At 47.4% G+C, this 20826-nt stretch overlaps 1 protein-coding gene and 1 long non-coding RNA gene across 2 annotated transcripts in view; one reads left to right on the top strand and one right to left on the bottom strand.

The window, feature by feature from the left end:
- The window catches only part of Rora (RAR related orphan receptor A), a 674381-nt gene that overhangs the window by 357886 nt on the left and 295669 nt on the right, over window positions 1-20826 (top strand). The gene's annotated exons all lie outside the window — the stretch shown is intronic.
- LOC110344143 (uncharacterized) lies at window positions 8103-19852 on the bottom strand. The gene is made up of 4 exons (XR_002386471.2): window positions 19429-19852; window positions 16949-19142; window positions 12328-12402; window positions 8103-10337 (listed from the first exon to the last, which is right to left on the bottom strand). It is a non-coding gene; the product is annotated as an uncharacterized LOC110344143 (long non-coding RNA).

Here is a 20826-nt window from a genome sequence, read left to right as displayed (position 1 = left end):
GTATCAACCCTGACATCACAGCTGCGAGAGCCAGAAGCCCCATCAGAAGGCAGCTTAACCATGTTGCTATGGAGGGAGAGAAGCTCTAATGTACAAGTACAAAGGTGTATTCAGATGGTGCCTTGGGGCTTTAGGGCACCAAATTACCAGTGGCTCAGATCGGTGTTCCTGTGCTCTGGGGCAGTTGATACCTTCATTCCAAAAAGGAGTGGAATGTTTGCCTCTGATAACATGTTGGCACACGTCCTTCCTGAGTCAGTAGTCCAAACTTACAGGGACATCATAGTGTGTGGGGACATGCAGCTATGGTACAGAAACCCGCTGCGTTGAAAATCAGCAGTGATCTTCTAAATCAGCGGATTAGCAAATCTTTATCCAGTTTCTATGAAGTGCTATGCTCTTTAGGGGGACTTAGGAAGCACTTGGTCCCAACTTTCCAGGGGCTTAAGACCTGGAATGGATGGATGGATGGATGGATGGATGGATGGATGGATGGAATAATAAATAACAGTACATTGCAGTAATGTACTGGGTCAAGCTCAGTTCTGGGAATGGATAGCCCTTAATTCTGCCACAAACTTGGCCACTTATGAATACTGCTATCTCTGGTTTAGTCATTGTCTAAAACTAGCTACTAGATCACCCAAATGCATTTGCTCAGGACAAGTGAATTTAACTCTCTGGACCTCAGGATCCTCTTCAAGAAATTGAGAGGATCGATATCAGTGATGGCGACATCTCACTTTGTACTGATTGTGCTAAGTACTTTATATGAATTCACTTATTTTTCTCAAGTAAACTTAACTAGGAGATGATAATCCCAGTTCATAGATATGAAAGCTGAGATTTGAGTTAAGTAAATTAACCAAAAGCAGTGGGCCAATGACTAATGGTAGAGCTGAGGTTTAGCTGCATGTCATTGAGCCTCTAAAATTTGGGATCTACTCCCCCTGAGGCCCATCCTAACTGTCACATCTGTAGCTCTGGGGACCTTAAAGAATCCTCTGAAGCTTGCTTGGGAGAATAAAAAAAAATAGAGACTGGTAGAAGAAATCACACTGCAGTAAGTCATGGACAAGGCAGGGGCAGAGCTCTGTGGCTCAGAGAAATGAGACTCTAACTATAGCAGAACACCACAATGGAGACATGCAGCCTCTCCTCCTGGAATCTGATCACTCAGTGCTGGTATCTCAGTGTGAGTTAATGTAGCAGTGGTCATTCACACCTTCATACAGCAGTCAGGGCCCCCCAGAAAGGGGCTTCTGGCTGCTGCGATGCCACCTAGTTTCACCTTTCCAACCTTTCCATTTTATTCCACGATCAGCTGCAGCTCAGGAGCTGTGAGTTTCATTTTAGCCATAATTTTTAGTGAGCGCACACACACACACACAGTGGCACCCACAGAGTCTTCACTTTGAGACAGAGTGGGTTTGGTTTCCTTCACTTACACAACTGATGTCACCCAGAGACACTTTTGCTTTGATGGCTCATCAGCCACAAACCGTTTCATTATGTGTTGCCCAGTTACCTTGGCTTCCTGCACATTTTCCTGAGCAGAAAGCTCATCTCCTTATCTCAGAATTGCTTCCCCAAGTGTAGTCCTAGAGTCAGTAGCTTTGATACCATCGAGGCACGAAGGCATCAAACCACCTTCTTTGTAATTGTTTGAGTTGTATTTTTTAATGTCTGTTTCATGAAAAGATGATGTGGTTAGATTTCAGCCAGGCCTCGCTGAGGGTGTCATCTGCGCCTGGGGTTACCCACAGCATCACATGGCTCACCTTCTGCAGCCCAGTGATCTTATCTTTGCCGCTGCACCTTCCCATCAAGCACCAGCTCCTTCCAGCTCCTGTGTGCTACACACACTAAGTGTGCCTTGTTCTTCGACACCGGGAGAGGTTTGCGTGTGGCAGCAGTTGGTCAAGCAATACTTTATCATTTATCTGTAAAGGAAACCGATGGTCAAGACCTTCACTGTATGCTTAGATGAAAAAACCCAACCTTCAGTGGCTTTTGCAGTTGGGAATTTGGAACAAAGTTTTCTTTAAAAGGATGCTTTTCTCTTTCTTTTAAGCTGATAATTCTTTTGTTCCCTCTGTGTTCCAAGAATTGAGCGAGTACTCGGGGTACAAAGATGAATATGACTGAGCTACTGTCCTTGAGAGATTCTCAATATAGCCACGGAGGGAAAACATATTAACAGATCACCAGAATTCAACTCAGGAAGGGCCGAGCAGGTGCCATGAACAGAGCTCTGCAGGAACATAGACGAGGGAGACCATGAAGAGGAGCAGGCATTTCACCTCCTTCTTCAAAGACAATTACAAGTTTGCCAGTTAAAGAGAGAGGAAATGCTCCTAACAGAGGGGATGGCAAAAGAGGCTGAAGAGGTGACCCCATGACTGTGTGGCTGTGTTTAGCAGGTCCCGAGCAGAGCTGTTCTATCAGGTGAAACTGAGGAAAGATGGGGTGGGGAAGGCATCTGCATTATTCTGAGATGTTTAGCACTTGGAATATGCGTTAAGATTTAGCCCAGAGACCCAGGAAGCCAAGAGGAGGACTTTCAGGGCCCTTGGTAACATGAAGAACTATGTTTCTCCAGCCGGGAGGGCTGCACTTGCCTGTCCAGCTCTGGTTCTGACTCAGCCTTGGCTTTCTTTTGCACGTGATTGTCACAGAACTCTCCTGGTGCTGGTCTCGGCTGGCCAGGCTGTGAGTCTTGGAAGTGTCCTTGGCCTCTCCTCATAACTGAAAGCACAAGTGGGAAGAATCGCTTTTGTATCTCATGTGGCCCTTGAGAAGCCAGTGGGAAATTTACCATGGGTTTGTGTGGCTGCAGGTTTGTAGAGAGAGGGAGCGAGTTCTGTGGTCTTATCCATAGTATGAGCCCTGCCACTCACACTGAACGATTTTGGACAAGTTGTTCTCATCAGCCTCCAAATTTCTCCTCTATAAAATGAGATAGCTGGGATGTATGGATTCCAAGGAGCCTCGTGCGAATCTGCCTTACCTCTTTAGTCGGAAGAAATCAGAGTGGAAGAGACTAACTAGGAAGTGTTTCCTCTTAATACAAGGGCCCTGGAATCTGTGGCTGAGAGAAAAAGAGGTCACCAGGTGGCCCAGTGAGGATCCTCATTCCTCTCCCTCCCCCTGGAACAATGGCAGGGATGGGAATCAGAATCCAGCTGCTGGGCTGAGTAGATCTTGGGCTTGGACATTTGGAGAACTCAGCTAGGAAGAGGCTTCACTAGGAACCCCAGTGCAGAAGGAATGTGGGTAGAGGAAGAAGCTCCTGCAAGAGGTAGCCGAGGGACTTAACTTCAAAAATGCTAACAGGGGTGCCCACCCAGCCTTGGGCCAGCGAGCAGAAATTTTAACTCTTGTTTCCCAAGCTTCTCTGGCTTCCGTGAAGTAGGGTAGTCAAGGAAGGAGGTGGCATCATGGCTCCCTTCCCCTGTAGTGTGACAGAGCACAGATTGCTATCTCCACGCCCAACTCAGTGATGCTTTGGGGGGCAACTAACAGCTTTTCAAAAGCCATCGGCTCAGCTCCTACTGGCCAGGATTCCATGATGGCTCCCACAGAGCTAGGCAAGGAGGCTACGGGCTGGCTTTGGGGGACAGTGTCTGTACCCTCCCTAGACCATAACCCCCTGTTCCTGGGACATTGTGGGGGTAAGAACTTGTGTTCCCTCACCTGGAACTCTTTCTGCACCCAGCAGGGCCTGTTCTGTGAGGCAGCTTACCCACACCCCACTCTCGGTCCTCCTTCATGTAGCAGCCCTGAGGCCCAGAGTCTGAGCCAACTTGTCCAGGTCCGGTCCAAGCCACTGCAGGTGAGAGCAAAGAAAGGTTTGCAGGGCCATGACTCCAGGCCCACAGCTGAGGGACTCCTTGGTTGGATGTGGAGCGCCTGGCATGGCAGCCAGATAGAGCAGGGCATATCCTGCCTAGGACCCGGGAGACCACCCTACCTGACCCAGTGGCAAGTTTTCAGTCCCCATCAGGAAGCTCGGAGCTCTGTGGATCAGAGGCTGCTGAGGACAGGACATCTCATCAGGAGGACTAAGCAGCACCCTCCTGGAGAGCAGGCCCTCCCAGGTCCAGGGCTGGGGTCACAAGCAACCAGGGCTCCGAGTTCACATGGTGAGTGGTGATCACCCTGGAAGCAGGTCCAGCTGCTGCTGCAGACTCCAGCCTCCTCTGGCTCTGAGGGTGACCTCAGCACCAGCTGCACCATGCTCCGTTTCATCTTCACACCTTGCGCCCCTTTTATGGTCCCCCCACTGAAAAGACTTTCGCCAGCCCCTACCTCAGCTGCAGACCTTAGCAGAACTTAACTCCCAGATCCTCTTCCTTTAGTCTGGCCATCTGCCTTCACCACTTACCTATTAAAATATAGCCATTTAATGAGGACAATAGCACCAGCTGAATGCCAGCCACCATGTTAGACACTTCCTGGGATACAGAGGCATATGTAGCTGTCCCAATGTGGGATATTTCCTTCTTCCCAAGGAAATATCTGGTTCCTGTGTCTCACAACTGCAGCAGGGTCAGATCCCTGGTCCCTTAGAGAGTCTCACATGAATGGTGCTCTGGCGAGGGACAGACTCACTGTGCAGGTCTCGTGTGTGTGGGTGGCAGCCATGATGCAGAGAGGAGAATGAGTATGTGGCTCTCAGATCAGGCAAATTCAAGTCTGGGCTCCACTGTCAATAAGCTGTGTTCCTCAGGCAAGTTACAGAACCTCTCTGAGCTTCCCAGCATATAATACCGATGGAGTACCCCTAATCCAATAATCCAAAATCCTAAATCCTCCAGAATCCTTGAGCATTGACTTAAGGCTACAGGTAGAATGTTCCATACCATACCATGAGACTTTGCAACATAAACAAAGTTACTTACGTTATTGTATAAAATGATCTTCAGGTTATGTAGATAAGTAGTATATGAACATAAATGAATTTCATGCTTAAACGAGCATCCCTTGCCCAAGACAGATAGGTGGATGAATGCATGGATGGATGGACAGACAGACAAAAAATTCCAACGAAATTTGAAAAAAATCCAAAGTCTAAAATAGTTTCACTTCCAAACGTATCCGATAAAGGATATTTAACCTATAATGGTATTGATTTTTAGAATGAGTTGATAAATTAAATGAAAAATGCAAAGAGATATTTTTAGTGAGGCACATAAAGGGTCACCACATACATGCAATTATTGCTGTCACCATCATTAATATAATTACTCTAGGCTTGCTCCATATGTTCATTAAGGGCAGGTGCTACATCCTTGTGGTGCCTGACACGTAAGCATTTGGCAAAGATGTGTCGAATGACTGCTCTGAACAGCGAGCGGGTGTAAATCCTCCCTTTTGAGAAAAGAAGACTGGGGACTGAGTTAGAGCCAAAGACACTGAGCTTTTCAATGTGACAGTGGTTAAAGCATGTTCTGTGGGAGCTGCATGCAGAGGGGCCTCTCACCTGCCCACGCTTCCACAGCCACAAGAAACATCGGAAAATGGGGTGTTTGTGAGTACCCTGCTGCATTCCTGCACTTCTTTACAAAAAACTTCCAGAAAGAAATTTTCTAAGGTCTTGGGTCTGCCTTCACCCTGCACAGAGGTGAGGTACAGCCCCCAACTTGGAGGGTCTGACCCCACTGCCAGCCTCAGGTACCCACTGGGAGACCCTAGCACCTGCCACCTTCCATCCTTGAGCAGCACACCCAGGCCAATGGAGCAGGGGCCAGAATGGGGCTTCTTCCCCAGGGCAGATATCTGCATGTTCAGAAACAGCTGGTTAGCTTTTTTCCCATGATGTCCCAGATGTTTGTAATTGTGCAGTCACAGCTAGAATAAAACTCCAGCCAAGCCCTCGCCTGGTCTGGGTCACCCTGTGTGCAGAGATAAAAGAAGGGACCGGATCCAGGACTCTTGCCGAGGGGACCAGGCTTACATCAGCAGGTCAAAGTCAAGAGTGAGCTGGCGGTGATAAACATGACTCGTTTCCGGGGCAGGCTGTGAGGTCTGATCCTGGAGGAATGGCGTGCTGGGGCACTGCGATGGAAGGCTCAGGCAGCAGTCCTGAATCCATCCACAGAGGAGAGCTTGGAAGACAGGGAGGGTCGCCTTGCGCGGGGAGCGGGGGGGCGCTGGTTGTCTGTTCACCAGGGCCCTTCTCACCCATCACCCCTCTGCTGACCGTGGGCACAGAGATGAAGGGGACAGCTCCTGTCCTTTAGGCTATGCCATAATCTCCCATAGATGAGCAGCGTGGTAGGCTGTAGAGTTCCATATATCCATGTTTGTTGGCATCGTGGACAAAGTGATCAGATGTGAGCTTGCTTGGTGGAGCCCGGTAAGATTTCCATGCAGATGGAGACAATGGAGGCTATGCCCCCTGCCACTGGGTCCTTAGAGAGGTAAATGGCACACATACATGTGGCCAGCAAGGAGCCAAGGGCAGGCTAGAGGCCAGTGTGGGACGTGATTGGGGGGCGCTTCTCCCCAAGGAAGGAGGTGGCGCTTTTCTGGCTTTCTGTTTTTCCCATATTCAACTTGTACTACCTGCTGTCGAGCCGGTGTTGACAGGCATGAGGAAGGGCGAGGTTGGCAGTGTGTCCTGGGCACTGATGGATGGACCTGCATCCTCACCACACTGCAATTATCGGCACCCGCCCATGCAGATGGAGCTCTGCCATGCTGCATGCCACATCTGGAGTCACCTCAGTCACACAGCCAGTGCCTCTTCCTATTACGGTGTATTGACAGTAGGAAATACAGGGATGGAGAAAGAGCAAGAAAGAAATCATTTCAGGGGCAGGAGCCACAGGTAGAAAGGCAGGGATGCTGATCACCAGCCAGGGATCTGCCCCTCGCCTACCATGTCCCTTTTCCGCCCTGGTTTCCTTCCACAGAGCCTGGGGGAAGGTCATAGATGAGGTTGGAGAGGCCCTGGCAGTCTAAATGAGGATTTTGTGTGTGATCATGAGCTTTCAGTAGGGGGAAACCATGGTCAGATTTGTACCACTCGGACCGTCATGATACACCATAACTTGTGGCAAAACAAATAGTATCAACAAGTTTGAAAAGGATGATGGGGAACCAGAGGAGGAGGGGAGAGAGGGAAAGACGGGAAAGGGATTTAAAAAATCAAGCTGCAATATGTACATGTAATCACTCCCCAAGATGATTGTAAACTGCATGGATTATAAACATGTATTAATAAGATAAAATAGAATGGAAAAAAAAAAAGAAAAGAGAACCACCCTCAGAGGGCTGGCTCAGGGCAGCCAGGATGAGGAGGCAGAGTCCAGGTGCTCACTGAGGAGTATGTTAGGGGCTGAGCCCCTGAGGATGCGTGAACTTGTGAGCTACCTTGGGGAAGCTTTCAGGACGGTTCCCAGTTCTCCTGCGGGGTGAGTGGCGGTGTCTGCCGATGAGATGGAGAAACCAGGGGCAGTAGGTTGGGAAGGAGAGTTGGAGCCTCTCCTTGGGCATGTGGGGGGAACATCCAGGGAGCTCTAGAAGAGTGGGTGTTAAGACAGGGGGAGGGGGAACTCCGCACTAGAGGTGGATGTTGGGGATTGCCCTGTCCCGGGGCAAGTGTGCGGTGTGGGGCTCGAGCCTGCTGAGCAGGCAGCCCGTGGGGCCATGGCTTTAGGGGCAGGTGGAGGAAGAGAAAGGATAGTGGGAGTCAGAGGTCAGAACTCTTCTCACTCTGTCACTGTGAATGTTCCAAACTGCAGCGTCAAGAACGAAGATCCTCTGCTTTGCCTCCTGCCTCAGTTCACAGGCAGAGCAACACTTTGGGGGGGGGGGGTAATCCATTCCGTCATTCTGTAGAGGGGCCCCCCTTTTCCACAGGCTGTTGCATTTATACCAGCTGAACAACTATTATGCCATGGAGACCATATTTTCAGCTGTAGGAAAATGCAAACCAATTTTGTCTGTCAACCATCATGACCAAACTTTAACCATTAAACCTCTACTCATTTCTAGACATCTTAGAAGAGGTCAGTGTGATAGAATAAATGATCGGGGGACACTCTGTGTGTTAATCTCAATCTTTAGTTTCGCAGGACTTGAGTCTTCCAGGCAAAAACAGATGAATATCAGGGAGGATCTTTGCTTTTAAGTTGGTGGTAAATTTTCATCCCAATACCAATTTTTGGAGCTTAAAATAAAAAGATCAGTAATGTTTTCTACCTTTAGGGTGAATCAAATGACACAGGTCAGCCACCTACCGGGTTGTATATGAGTATCATAAGATGGAGCAGAGCTTCATAGGGATTCACAGACGGTTCGAGTTTAAAATGTCTAAATAAGCTACTGAGGAATTCATGGAGGGAAGTAGGAGCCGAAAGACCGAGTATCGCCCCCTGCCCCCACCATCCTCAGTCTCATCTGTAAAGTAGAGATGATAATACACTGACATCGCTGGTCGTCATTAAAGTTAAATGTGAATAGAAATTGACTTGTGACATGGGTTGTGCTCGGGCTATTTGTCTCCCAGTGTTAGCAGGCCACTTCTGGTGCTGCGGGCATTTCTACAAATTTGAGACTTTCAGAACTTCCAGGGCCCACGAAGCTTTCATGTACCCTCTCCACTTTCCTACTGTCAGAAGGATAAATGATTGACTGTTGGAACACCAGCAACCCAGAGAGAGATTATACCGTGGCCCAGGGCTATACTTTCCATTTTTATTAAAATTCTTATTAACTTATGGCCCAAGAGCTTCCAAGCCAGGCTCAGCCTCCTGGAGGCCCCTTGGCTTCAGAACTGGAACAGCTTCTGCATAGAGTTCTGGCACCAGGTGGTGCAGATACCATGAAGACAGTGGCCACATGGTGCAGCTCTGAAATAACGAGGGTCTTCTCTGTCTCCAGCACCCCCTGCCCCACCCAGTATGTAGCATTTGGGCTCTACAACGACAAGCCATCCCCTGTATCTAAGACTCTTGTGCCTTTGAAACTCCACATACTGCTCAGGAAAGTACCTACCAAGCCTTTCCAGCTCAGGATGCTGAGCATGTTGGCTTCTCTTCTGAGGATGGGAAGCCAGTTTGGTGAGAAGGACCCCCAGGCAAGGGTGAGGGTCTGGAGGGAAAGCTCACCATTGCAGGGGGAGAGGGGACAAAGAGCAACAAGGAGGAGGGACCAAGAGCACTGGTCATGGCTCAGAGCACATCGTTGTGTCTGAGGTCCTGGAATCACAGTGTCTTCCGCTCGTCTGATGAACACGAGCTCTCCATCAGTGGTGGGTTTTGGGCCACGGTCAGGTAAACCTGCACCTGTGTTCTTCCCCCATGGGCTTCCAGGTGATTTCTAATCCTTCAGTTGGTGTTTGTTGAAGGGCCCTCCCTGAATTTCCCACATTTATCATTCCATTAGTAGGCAGTCTTCAGCTGAATGTTATCACCTTGGTAATCTGCTAAACTATAGAGCACCTGAAGATAGCAGCTCTGGGGCCTGCTGAGTCCAGGCAGTTTCTTGGCTGACATGAAATGAACCTGGAGACTCTGTGGCTTGAGTTCAGATTCATGTGGAGACCCAGAGTTAAGACTGAGAAGTTGGGGGGGCACTGTTTATAGGAACTCACCTTGGATTTCTAGCACTGTGGACAGATTTGGTGGCCATAGATTAATTAGTAATTAAGCTCTTAAAACCACGCATAAATGAAAACTTGGGTCTGAAATCTCAGTTTGACATTTGCTCATTATTTCGTGCCTTCTTTCAGTGAAGGCGCTATCCCATTAGAGCCTTATTCTCCGCGATTTCACACTATTTGAGGAAATGTTATTTTTACCTTTTTTTCTCATTTATTAATTCTACAAAGATCCATGGAGCTGCCACACAACACATCCCTGGCACTGTGGTGAGTGAGCCATGCTGGTGGAGGATTCGAGAAAGGACAGACTCTCAGAACAAGCTTGGTACTTGATACTGATAGGTGGTGGTCACACTCGAGGGTTCTAATTCCAACCAGAGCACAGGAGGAGAACGTTTCAATCACTGCATCTATAGAAAGGAGTCTGATCCTCCAGGCCACCCTTGCAGCAAGTGTTGGAACCCAGACTGGAATCTAGATCTTCAAGTCCTAAGCCACGTTCTGTCCACCACTCTGCCTGCCTGGATCATGCAGTCTTCCCAGATATAAGACTTAAACACATGATAAAGACAGCACACAGATTCTGTGATTAAACAGCCAGTCTATACAGATGTCACCAGATTCCAAAAAAGGACAAATCACAAATCGTGTCAACCAAAACATGATGTAGCAGATGGGGCTTGATGGGTTGGTTAGCTGAAGAGAGAGTCGATGAGAACAGTACCTGAGGAGCAATGGGGCAGAAAGGATCTCAGAACCAGCAGGCTACAGTCAGGGACAGCAGGAAGACGAGGTTGGAGGTGGATAGCAGGGACCAGAGATAGACAGAATAAGGAAGGGGGACATATACCAGACAGAGAATCAGACTTTGCTGCAACAATTGTTTTTTCTCAATGAAATGTAACAGAGAAATGAAACATCCCCCTACTATATATATATATATATATATATATATATATATATATATATTTTTTTTTTTTTTTTTTTTTGGTACCGGGGATTGAACTCGGGTCCTTGCGCTTGCACAGCAGGCGGCGAAACCACTGAGCTAAATCCCCGGCCCATCCCCCTACTATATTTAAATTGGGATGAATCATCTCTCCCCATCCCCAGTATTTTTTTCATCAAAGAAATTATCAATAACATTATGTACATTAGTTAGGGTACACTATTTAAAGTGTGCTAGAATCCTCAAAAGCTAGTAGCTTAGACAAGATGGAAGTGGATGTATCCTTCACATGAAAGTCTGAGCTAGTATGGCACTTGTGCTACATCAGGCTGGCCTGGCAGGTTCCTTCTGTCATTCCCGGGGTTTTCCCCACACTGCATGGCCAATTCCATATGCCAGCAAATGGCCTAAGGAAAGAGGCAAGTAGATTGAGGGGATTTTCTAAGACATGGGACTTTCAATGTGAAAACCAGGAAAGTCCCTGACAAACTGAGAGTTTGAGAGAAGATTGTCACCCTAGCTCTAGAGTTGCACTTGAGTTACACACCTCACTCACCTTTACATCTTGTGTGCTAGAATTTAGTCACATAGTCACACCTAGCTGCGAGAGATGCTAGGAAATGTAGCATTATTTCATGCAGAAATTATTACAGGTGACCATGCCCCAGCTAAAGTCTTTGTTCCTGGCTTATGACCATAGTCCTAACCAGCTGTCTCTTGCAATAACACAGAGATATTTTTGGTGGTAGAAGAAAATAGTTTTCAGCAAAGTCACAAGCATGTGGACCATTGGTGCTGAACCAGGAATCATAGCTCTGCAGGTTCAGGCTGTGGGATCTGTGTATTTCCTACTACATTAGCTGCAACTTCACTCTTTTCCCAATTCAGGAGCCATACCTGAGAGTGGTCTTTTGTAAAAATAAACATGAGCCCTGCTAGGTTATTTTTAAACTAATCCACCATGGATATTTCTTATGACACTCCCACAATTAATTGTGACATACCGTTATGGGAAGACATGGAATCTCAGGTGATTTGTAGTGGGTTGCCAGGATGGTGAGTTCAAGGGTTAGGAAATGATCTGACTAAAAAATACCTGAGAAACATTCATCAGGAGGTTAGGGTGTCTCTCTTCTTCCTCCCTAAATACCCAAAAGAGGAGTGGACAAATCCGCGGATCTGAAGCTGTATGTTTCAATATTATCAGGGAGAAGTAACCCTCGGCTCCAAGAAGACTGTGCTATGGCAGACTTGAGGATCTGCTTCAACTTGGCCTCTAGAGAGCTGACTGAACTTGGGGTTTGCTCTTGAGGCCCCCCAAAAGCCACACCCCCACCTCCCTGCCCCTCCTCACTAACAGTAATATATCTAATGAAATGCAGAGTTTCAAAGGCCAGGCCTCATTGCTACCCCTAGGGTATAGCGAGATGCCAGGGTAGAACAAGACTTCCTGCTACAGAGCTGCCCTGGACATAGCCTCCTCCTTCCAGCCTGGCAGGGACCCAGGGGAGCCTGGACCATGTCGGCCCAGAAGGGTGACCTCACCTCTCTGGTAGGTGCTCCCCCTACCCCCTGAAGCATCCTACTCCACTCCCACGGAGTGTTCAGTTCTCCTAGAACTGGGGGAAGGGATGCCTAATGTCTTCTTTGCAGGATTCCTGGAAATCCTTCAGTGATCTCAGTAAATGAGTAACTCCTTGGATATTATGTGATGAAAGTAAACGAGTTACCCTGAGACCATAATGAATGCAAATGGATTCCGCACCTTTCCACAGGTGAGAAAGAAACTAGAGGAGCTGGTGCTGTCGGAACATGAGAGAGAATCCAAATCAACGGGAATCTGGAAGGAAAGAGGGAAGGAAAATGTAAAGCGGTGGTCCTTGGAGAAGCTATTAACCAAGATACGGCTTTTATCATTTTCTTCCTGAGGTTATGATAAAATATCCTGGCTGTTCCCACCTGGTGCTCTTGGGAGCTGTCTCTCTGAGGGCCACATCCAGGGCTCTGGGCTCACAGTTGCCACCTCTTCCATGGCTGGCTCCTCTAATCCCAATTCCTTTCCCTTCTCCTCCCTCCTTTTTCCTTCAGGAGGTCTATTCACTTTGTTCTCTCTCTCTGCCACTCCTGGCACTGCCTGTCCCACACCCTAGCGACCCTCCACTATGAAACACTCAACATAATCACCACTAGTTTTCTCTACAATGTCTATAAATCTTTTTTATTTCATCCAGCATTAATTGAGCAGCTGATACATGCCAGCCATGGTATGAGGGGTAGCAAATGAGAATGAGAGGGAAAACCTGGCAGTTTTATAAAAACAGAGAACAGGCACTAGTGGTATAATCCCATCATCCTGGGAGGCTGATTTAGAAGGATCACAAGTTCAAGCCCAGCCTGGGCAACTAAGCAATTTAGCAAGAACCTGTCTCAAAATAAAAAATAAAAATAAGAGGCTGGGATGTAGCTCAGTGCCAAAGCCCTGGGTTCAGTCCCCAGCAACACAAGACAAAAAGAAGCAAACAAAAACCATAGAAAGCAGCAGCCCTATCTGTTGTCTGGTTGTCTGAGTGCTGTAAAGGAATTTTCCGGGATGCTGGGGGGTGACCTCGCCTCTCTGGTAAGGACACCCTTTAGGTTTGCCCTTTAAGTATGTTATGGCTAACACATATTCTCAGGCTGTTTTCTGGAAACCTAACTGCCTTTCATAACTGCATTTCCAAGTAACAGAACAAAACAGGTTCATTGTGGATTTGATATGCACCAGACATGTTCTCACCAACCTTCCTCTCTTCAGAATTCCCATTTTCCCCAGCACTCCACCTCTACATGTTGACTCATCGCTTGAAGTCATTTCTGTTAAACCTGTACTGAGTGAACGCGTCACTTTCGTAAGTGATGCATATGTATTTTAGCAGAGACTTCTGATAGACTAATGTCTTAAGCCTGGATAACAACCAAAAGGAACTGTGTCCACACCTGCAGGGGAGAAAAGTCTCAGATAGGTATTAATGCAAGTTCGTTCGTAATAGAGACACCTGGGAAGGGGGGTTGGGACACTTGGAAATCATACACCTCGGTCAGTACATGTAGATGCGGCATTAATACTGTTTTCCGATTGGGCTTAATGTTTCAGTCCTGCAGAGCCCTGACTGACATTATACGTACATCTGGCGGGGGGGGGGGTCTTCTGTCCACCCAATTAGATGCCTCTAATTCCAAAATGTAATGGAAGGTTATGGAGTTTTTGATCTGAGACTGTATACCTTTTCTTCTCTGTGGTTGCCTTAAAGCTTGAGAATGAAAGCTAAGGGCAATAAATATCTTAAGCTTGAAATTTGAGGGGAAGGGGGAAACAAAGACTATGTCTTTAAAAAAGAGAGAGAGAGCAAGCAGGTAGAATAATGTCCCCAGGCCAAGAAAGCACCCGTCATTTTCAGATAAATTATAGCCTCTTCCTCCTCCATCGGAAAAAAAAATCATACTCAGACTTAACTGTCCCTTTGGCACTTTTGTCAAATGAGTTTTAGTAGCAGGAGCTGCTAAAAATATAAGCCAATTTCTTTCTTCATTTAAATCAAGTTCTTAAAAAAAGCATAGGGCTTAGAACTGGTGCAGGGCTGAGCACCGACACAGCCTGGGCCATCTCAGTCCTGGAATGGTCCTCAGCAACAACCTGGAGTCCTCTCAGAGGGGAGGAAAGTGAGCAGCACGGCTGGAAATTTACCCCGGAAAGCAGGCCTTGTTTTCAGCCCTGGGACCCAAGTTCCAAAGATGCCCTTGGGTAAGAAGTAGCCTGGTCCAATGTGGGAAGCATTCTCCAGGGTCACTTCTCATTTGCCTATTCATTCATCCTATCTTCCTTCTTTATTTTTTTCTTTCTTTCCAAAAGCAGTATTTCACAGTCCTCGTGCATATGCCAAAACCTGAACTAGGGTAGGATTTATAGCTATAAACGAGACATAGCCCCTACTCTTGGGTATAGGGAATCATTCCATTTCATCCAAGTTCCCACTGGGTGATTTTATGGTATTTGGAGAATGATTGGACCCCTGGTCCTCCCTGTAAACTGAGAAATAGTGAAGGCTGGCATTGTGCTCAGAGTTGGCTGCCTTAGAATAAAAGTCTAAAAGCCCTTTGAAGCGCAGATGGGTTTATTTATAAGGTGAATCATCAGTAATGTGATAGTGGGGACTCCTCGCGTCAAGTGTGTGTTGGGGGGGGGATTGTTTGTTCTATCCAAGGATTAGAGAAGTTACATCTAAACTGCACTCATAGAACAAACTTAGCTTCCAATTCTAGAAGTGGAAAAGCTCTCCAAAATTACTGTATTTTTTATAGATGAGGAAGTTTGAGAAGTGTTACCCGGGTACTGTCTGTCAGTCTTTCACCCTGGCCACACTGTGTGCTTGGGTGCCCCACATGCTGCTCCGGAGTGGACACAGGCTACAGGTGGCCTTCCTGCTGCCGCCTGGGGGCCAGGCTAGGGTCCACTGCCCATCACACTCCGGCTCTGGGCCTGGAGACTTGTAAACGAGACCAGCTTGCGCCAAACTCTTTATGGGACCTCAGTGATTCAAAAACCTCCTCCTAAATGAGACTCTGAGAGTTTCAGCATAGTTCGGCTCTGGTCTCCAGGGAATGGTGAACATTGTTCTTAATGTCACCCTGACTTCCGGAGAACTGCTACAGCTTTTTGCAGCTTGGTCTGTCCCACACATGGCTTTCCTATGTGTTGTTCACGTTGGCACTTCCTGTGAATTGGTGTGATATGAATAGAAGTGTTTAGCCTGAGTTTCAGGGTACAGTTCCAAAAGCAGTGATGGGATGTACCAAGCCACCCCCATGGTACTGTCTTCCAGTTCTGCTTCATGACAGTGGCACAGGAGGGATGTCAGCTGTTTAAAAGTAACACGAACCCTGTAAACTTTGTCTTCTAAATTCAGTGTTCCCATCACCTGACCTAATGACCAAGCATCAGCACAAGGGAACTCTGGAAGTTCCTGGCTGCATAGTCTTCCTTTAGCCCATTTAGACCATCTTTATTTATGATAGTTTATATTCCACTACTAAGGCCACTGCTGTGACCTTCTCCAAAGGCCTAAGGTTATATTGTCCTTCACCAACTGCTGTGCCATCCCTTAGCAGAGTTGCAGTTTATTTTGCATGGTCTTTTGAATAAGCAAACAGATGTTGACAGCAGATTGCATGGCCCTGAGACTAGGTTTGCTTTCTAGATAATGTTAACCCCTCTGTAGCATTTCCTATGAAATTTTACATAAATTATATCACTTAATCTGCATAGCAACAGTAGTATGAGTGAGGTATTATCACTAGCCCCATTTTACAGAGGGGGAAACAGAGGCAAAGGGAAGGTATGCAAATTGTCCAAGGTCACACAGCCATTAAATGGCAGAAGCTGGGATTTGAATCCGGCCGGTATGGTTCAAGGACCACAACACAGGACCACCAGCGCACTAAGTTTGGGAAGGTGGATTTTATTATTGAATGCAATGTCCCAGTTGCTGGCACCTCAGGATTCTTTTACAAGGGAAGATGTCTGTGAAAAGGGCCAGTTGACCTCTGTCAGCAGGGCTGTATTTATAGCTCACAGGGACAATTGTGTCTCCTCATTTGAACCCCCAAATCACATCCAAGAACACAGTTTGTCTTGACTTCAGAGATTAGGGCTGCTCTCTACACAAGACCCAGGGGAACAGCGACTGTTTTAACTTCCAGAAGCTTTGTGGGGTCAAAAATATTTTTAAGTCCTAGACCTCTTCCTCTTCTACTAAGACCCCCCACTCCCCACTTATGCCACTGCATAATGCAAGCTCCCTCTGATCTGGTCCATGCATCTCCCTGAACCTAAATTAGGCAGCCAGTCTGACCTGTGTATGTAAGCAGTCGACACACTTGAGTATTAGAAATAACACTCCATGGCTTACTTATGGATCCTGCTTTAACTCCCTATAAGTGAACTCTGTTTTCCCAATAAATTCAAGGCCATAAACTCTGTCTCCGTCTTTAGCATTTCTTACAAAGGGCTGATTAATATGCTGACCATCCCCAAGCTGCATTTAATAAATATATAGGGACTGGACCTAGAGGAGCAGTAGTATTTTAGGCAAAGTCACTCTTTTGGCCCAAGTCATGGTATTGATTTTTTTGGTCAGTGTCTGCTGTGTTATTATTGTTGTTTAGTTTGTTTTTTGCCTTTTCCTTACTCTAGTGCCTGTGTAAAAATATTCCTAGTTGTCTACTAAAGTGAGCTAAACTTTCTTACTTCCAGAGAAAGGACATTTCTTACACAAATGTGGAACTTCAGGTCTTGCTGAGTGCTATGAAAATGGACAATAAAGCACAATGAGAAAAAACAGGAGAATTACCTTATGTTGCATTTAGATTCCAACAAGGGCTCTGTTGCAGTCGATCCACACATTACAATCACCTTGGCTCCTTTCACGCTGATGCCTGGCCCCTCCCCAAGAGATCTGTAGAGTTTGTCTGGGCTAGGGTTTGGGCATCAGCTTTTCTAAAGACACCTAAGGCACATGAGGGGTAAAATAAACAAACAGAGCACTGATGCTGGGTGGTTCGGGGAGAGGGTGGGGAAGGGTGTTGATTGTGAGCACAGGCTGGGGTGTAGACCTGGGTGGTTTGTGCCCAAATGCTGATTCATGAGCTCAGCACTCAGTGGCTTGGGAGTTTGCCCTCTTCCAGGGTGGACCTCGAAGATCCCTGGTTGCAGTGCAATTCTGTAATTCTACCCACCTGTCATATGAAAGAACTGGATCTTAATGGACCTACTTGCCTTGAACTTGAGCTCCACCATGGAATGTTTCTGCTGAACTTAAATTTCGGATACTTGGACTCTCTGTTCCCCAGTTCACCTTCAACCGGGTTCTGATGAAGTAGAAATCTTGGCAAGAGATCCAACTCTCTGGGTAAGGCTGTCTCATTTGCAACACAAGGGAATTAGGAGATTGCCATTATTCTTTTAAACAATGGTATTCTAGCAAGTGCAGTCTTGGAAATGAATGTGAAAATAAATTCTAGTTTCATCTTTGATAAAATAAGACTTCGATTTGTGATTTCTAAGACTGTGGTCAGCCAGAAGTGCTATGATTCTACCAGTAACAATAGCAATTTAGAAGTCCTTGTTATGTAGCAGGCACTGTTCTAAGAGATTGACAGTATCTCATTTAGTCCTAACCATAAAACAGTGAAATAAATTACTATCACCCCCGTCTTGCAGATGAGGACACTGAGCCACAGAGGAGGAATGACTTGCTAGGCTCTCAGGGAAGGAGGGGGCAGCTGTGTCATGACCCAGCCCGTCTCAGCCACACCACCGCTCCCACTCACGATACTCTACCATCACTCCCCATTTCACTGTGTCGAGCCTCAGTTTCCCCAAAAATAAAATCAAGTTTTGGTCTAAATGGTCTCTAAATGTGTTTCAGCTGTAAAATGCAGTGTCTCTGTGGACACGGCCATGCATTCCTTCATTTATTTATGTCTCCATTTATTCGGCAAACCTTGATTAACTTCTTCCCATAGGTCTTTGGAGACCAGCTGCCCCAACCACCCAGCAGCCCTGTGACCTTGCTAAAGTCACCTGAACTCTTTGGCCTTGCTGACCTCATTCCTTCACAAGGGGCTGATAAGAGTGGCTCTTGCAGGGTTGTTTCGAGGATAAAGTGGTGAGGTACACATTGCATAAAGTGGCACCCTGCCCCTAGCGCAGTGCCTGCCAAGTAGTAGGCACTCAATAAATGTTTGTGCCTGATCATCAGGCCCACACTGGTTGCTAGGGCTGCAGGGATGAGTAACTCACGGTCCTTGGCGCCAAGGAGATCGCCACCTAGGCAGGGAGGAGAGGTGGATGAGAATTATTGGAAGATGATTTGGACAGAGCGAGTTCCAAGCCTTTGGGGAATGCAGAGGAGGGAGTGTTTATTTCAGGGGTGTAGATGAAAGTGGTGACCTACCTGTCACAGTCTTGTGGAAACCTTTGGACCTCTTTGTGTGGAGAGAGAAATAAAACTCTCTTCACGCAAACCTTCAAGATAGCCAAAGGCTTTGGGGACTACAAGCACCAGGACATGAGCTGCACATAGAGTGGACCCAACATGGACTCCTTGGTGCCAACAGCCAAACAGGCCCAAGACGGGCCCAGAAGGGGCAGGCAGGCAGCAGGGAGAGAAAGATCCTGCCATGAAGGGGTGGGCTGTGGCCAGCAAGCCCAAAGGCACTGAAGTGGGTAGAGCCCTTATCCACCCAGCTGGCCCTGTTAACAGTAGGGCGGAGCCAATCTGCCTGAGGTCCTGGGCCTTGCAGCTGGGACAGGTAATGGGTGACACCTGGCAGAAGAGCATCTGGCACAGGGGCAGCCTCAGCTCCAGGTGGTGCTGCTTTCCAGACAACCTGCAGCCATGGGGCTACAGAGCTGGGTGGGGTGGGGATCAGTGATCCAGCACTTCTTCACAGGTCCTTGGATGCTACCCAGCATCCTGCAGGGCAGAACTGAGGAATCTCCACCTTCACGAGCAGTTCTAATACCGTAGTGTGCAGCTCACCCTGAGAGACACCATGGGAGAGGGAAGCTTAGTTGATCTGTAACCTGGAACCTCCGGATTTACACTTTTCATGGTTTAGGAGAAACCTGTGTTTTTATCCACAAAGTTTCCTGTAAGACCCACAAACTTGCTACCTCCACCCCCCACCCTCAGTCTTCATTCTCAGTATGAAAGCTACAGATCAAGAGGGTAACATTTAGCTTGAAAGTAATTGTTAAAAAATTTACAGGAAAGCGAATGCACCAATTTTGGCCTCCAATCTTACACTCCTTTCACACAATGCTCACCTCCTTGTCCCATGTGTGAGGTAATTAATCAAAGATCCTGCTTCCTTTAAGATTTCCTGGCACTTGGAAAGCTGTGCATGGGGTTCTCTCTTCCCTCCTTTTCAGCCCTGGAAAGCCAGCTCCCTATACTATCCAGTCTTTTGAAACTTCAGGGAACTGGCATAGAGCTTTGATCGGCAGTGTTTATCTATCTCAGGGTTTAAAAAAATAGGCAACTTTCAAAACACATGCTCCAACCTGCGCTGAGCAAGAGAAGCTCTATAAATTCTCTGATCCACCCTCAGGTTGCTGGAAGGTGAAGCCCCACATTCTGACCTACAGTGTCACTTGTCACCTTGTTCCAGACAGCTAGCTTCCCAAAGGCAAGTTGGAAGGGAAGGCTTCAAAGTCCTTTGGCCCAGGGGAGGGCCAGCTGTGAGAGATGTCCAACACTACACACACACACACACACACACACACACACACACACACACACACTTCTCTTGGCCCGAGGGAGGCAGGCTTTGTATGAGATGGCTTCCTTCCAGTTTGCAGTGGGGCATTTGCAGGGCCTGAGTGAGTCTGGATCCCAGACCCCATCTCCCCAGTGGATCTCCCTAAGGGAATCCCTCCTGGCATTTGGATCCAGGGTCCTTACTTGGGACAAAGGAGCAGCCCACCAACTCCACCTACTCGAGGGAATCCTTTTGTGCATGTGCATCTGGGTTTGAGATCACCCCCTGGATGAAAGTCCCAAAACTCAAGGAATCCCCAAAAGGAATTCAGCTGCCCATGCAGCTGGAGATCAGAGGGGAACGGAGGGGCTTGCACAGAGCGCCTCCACTCCATAGGCCAACCCCACCCTCCAAACCAAATGCACCAGCAGCAGCAGTGACGAGGAAGAAATTTCTCCAGGGAAATCTCACAAGCCTGTAAGAAACTTGACCTTATTTGCATCTTCTGATTGAACCACAGATAGGTTTGAGCTCTCTCCCTTCCCTTTCCAAAGATCATCCCAGGAATGAAGAGTGGCAGGAGTACTTGGTGCTTGTGGGAGTAACGTGTCATGATCATGACTGAGTATGGACTTGGGTTCTCTGTCATAATGTTACCAGGCCTTGACTGATCCCATCATGGATGTGTGTCTGAATCCTGTGATTTGAGGATATTCCTTCTTGAGCATCATGGTTTAAAGAAAAGTTCATCAGGGAATCAGAAAACACTCCTGAAGGATTTATTAGTTGACTGGATCTTCGCCCTCATTATGGTGGGGATGGAATTGCTCTCAAGGACTACAGTTCCAGTAACAGCATAAATCAAAGACTGGGCTGTTGCTCGCTTTGCTCAGGAGTCTTATTTTTAATCTCATGCCCCAAAGGGAGGGGAAATTTAGATGTGAAAAAGCAGAGAGTGGAGCCA

The sequence above is a fragment of the Heterocephalus glaber genome, unplaced genomic scaffold (genome assembly GCF_053883595.1).
Source record: "Heterocephalus glaber isolate CG9 unplaced genomic scaffold, H.glaber_assembly_v1.0 deba00001689, whole genome shotgun sequence".
Taxonomy (NCBI): domain Eukaryota; kingdom Metazoa; phylum Chordata; class Mammalia; order Rodentia; family Bathyergidae; genus Heterocephalus; species Heterocephalus glaber.
Note: the sequence above shows the minus strand (reverse complement) of the source record. Positions and strands in the feature narration are given on the sequence as shown.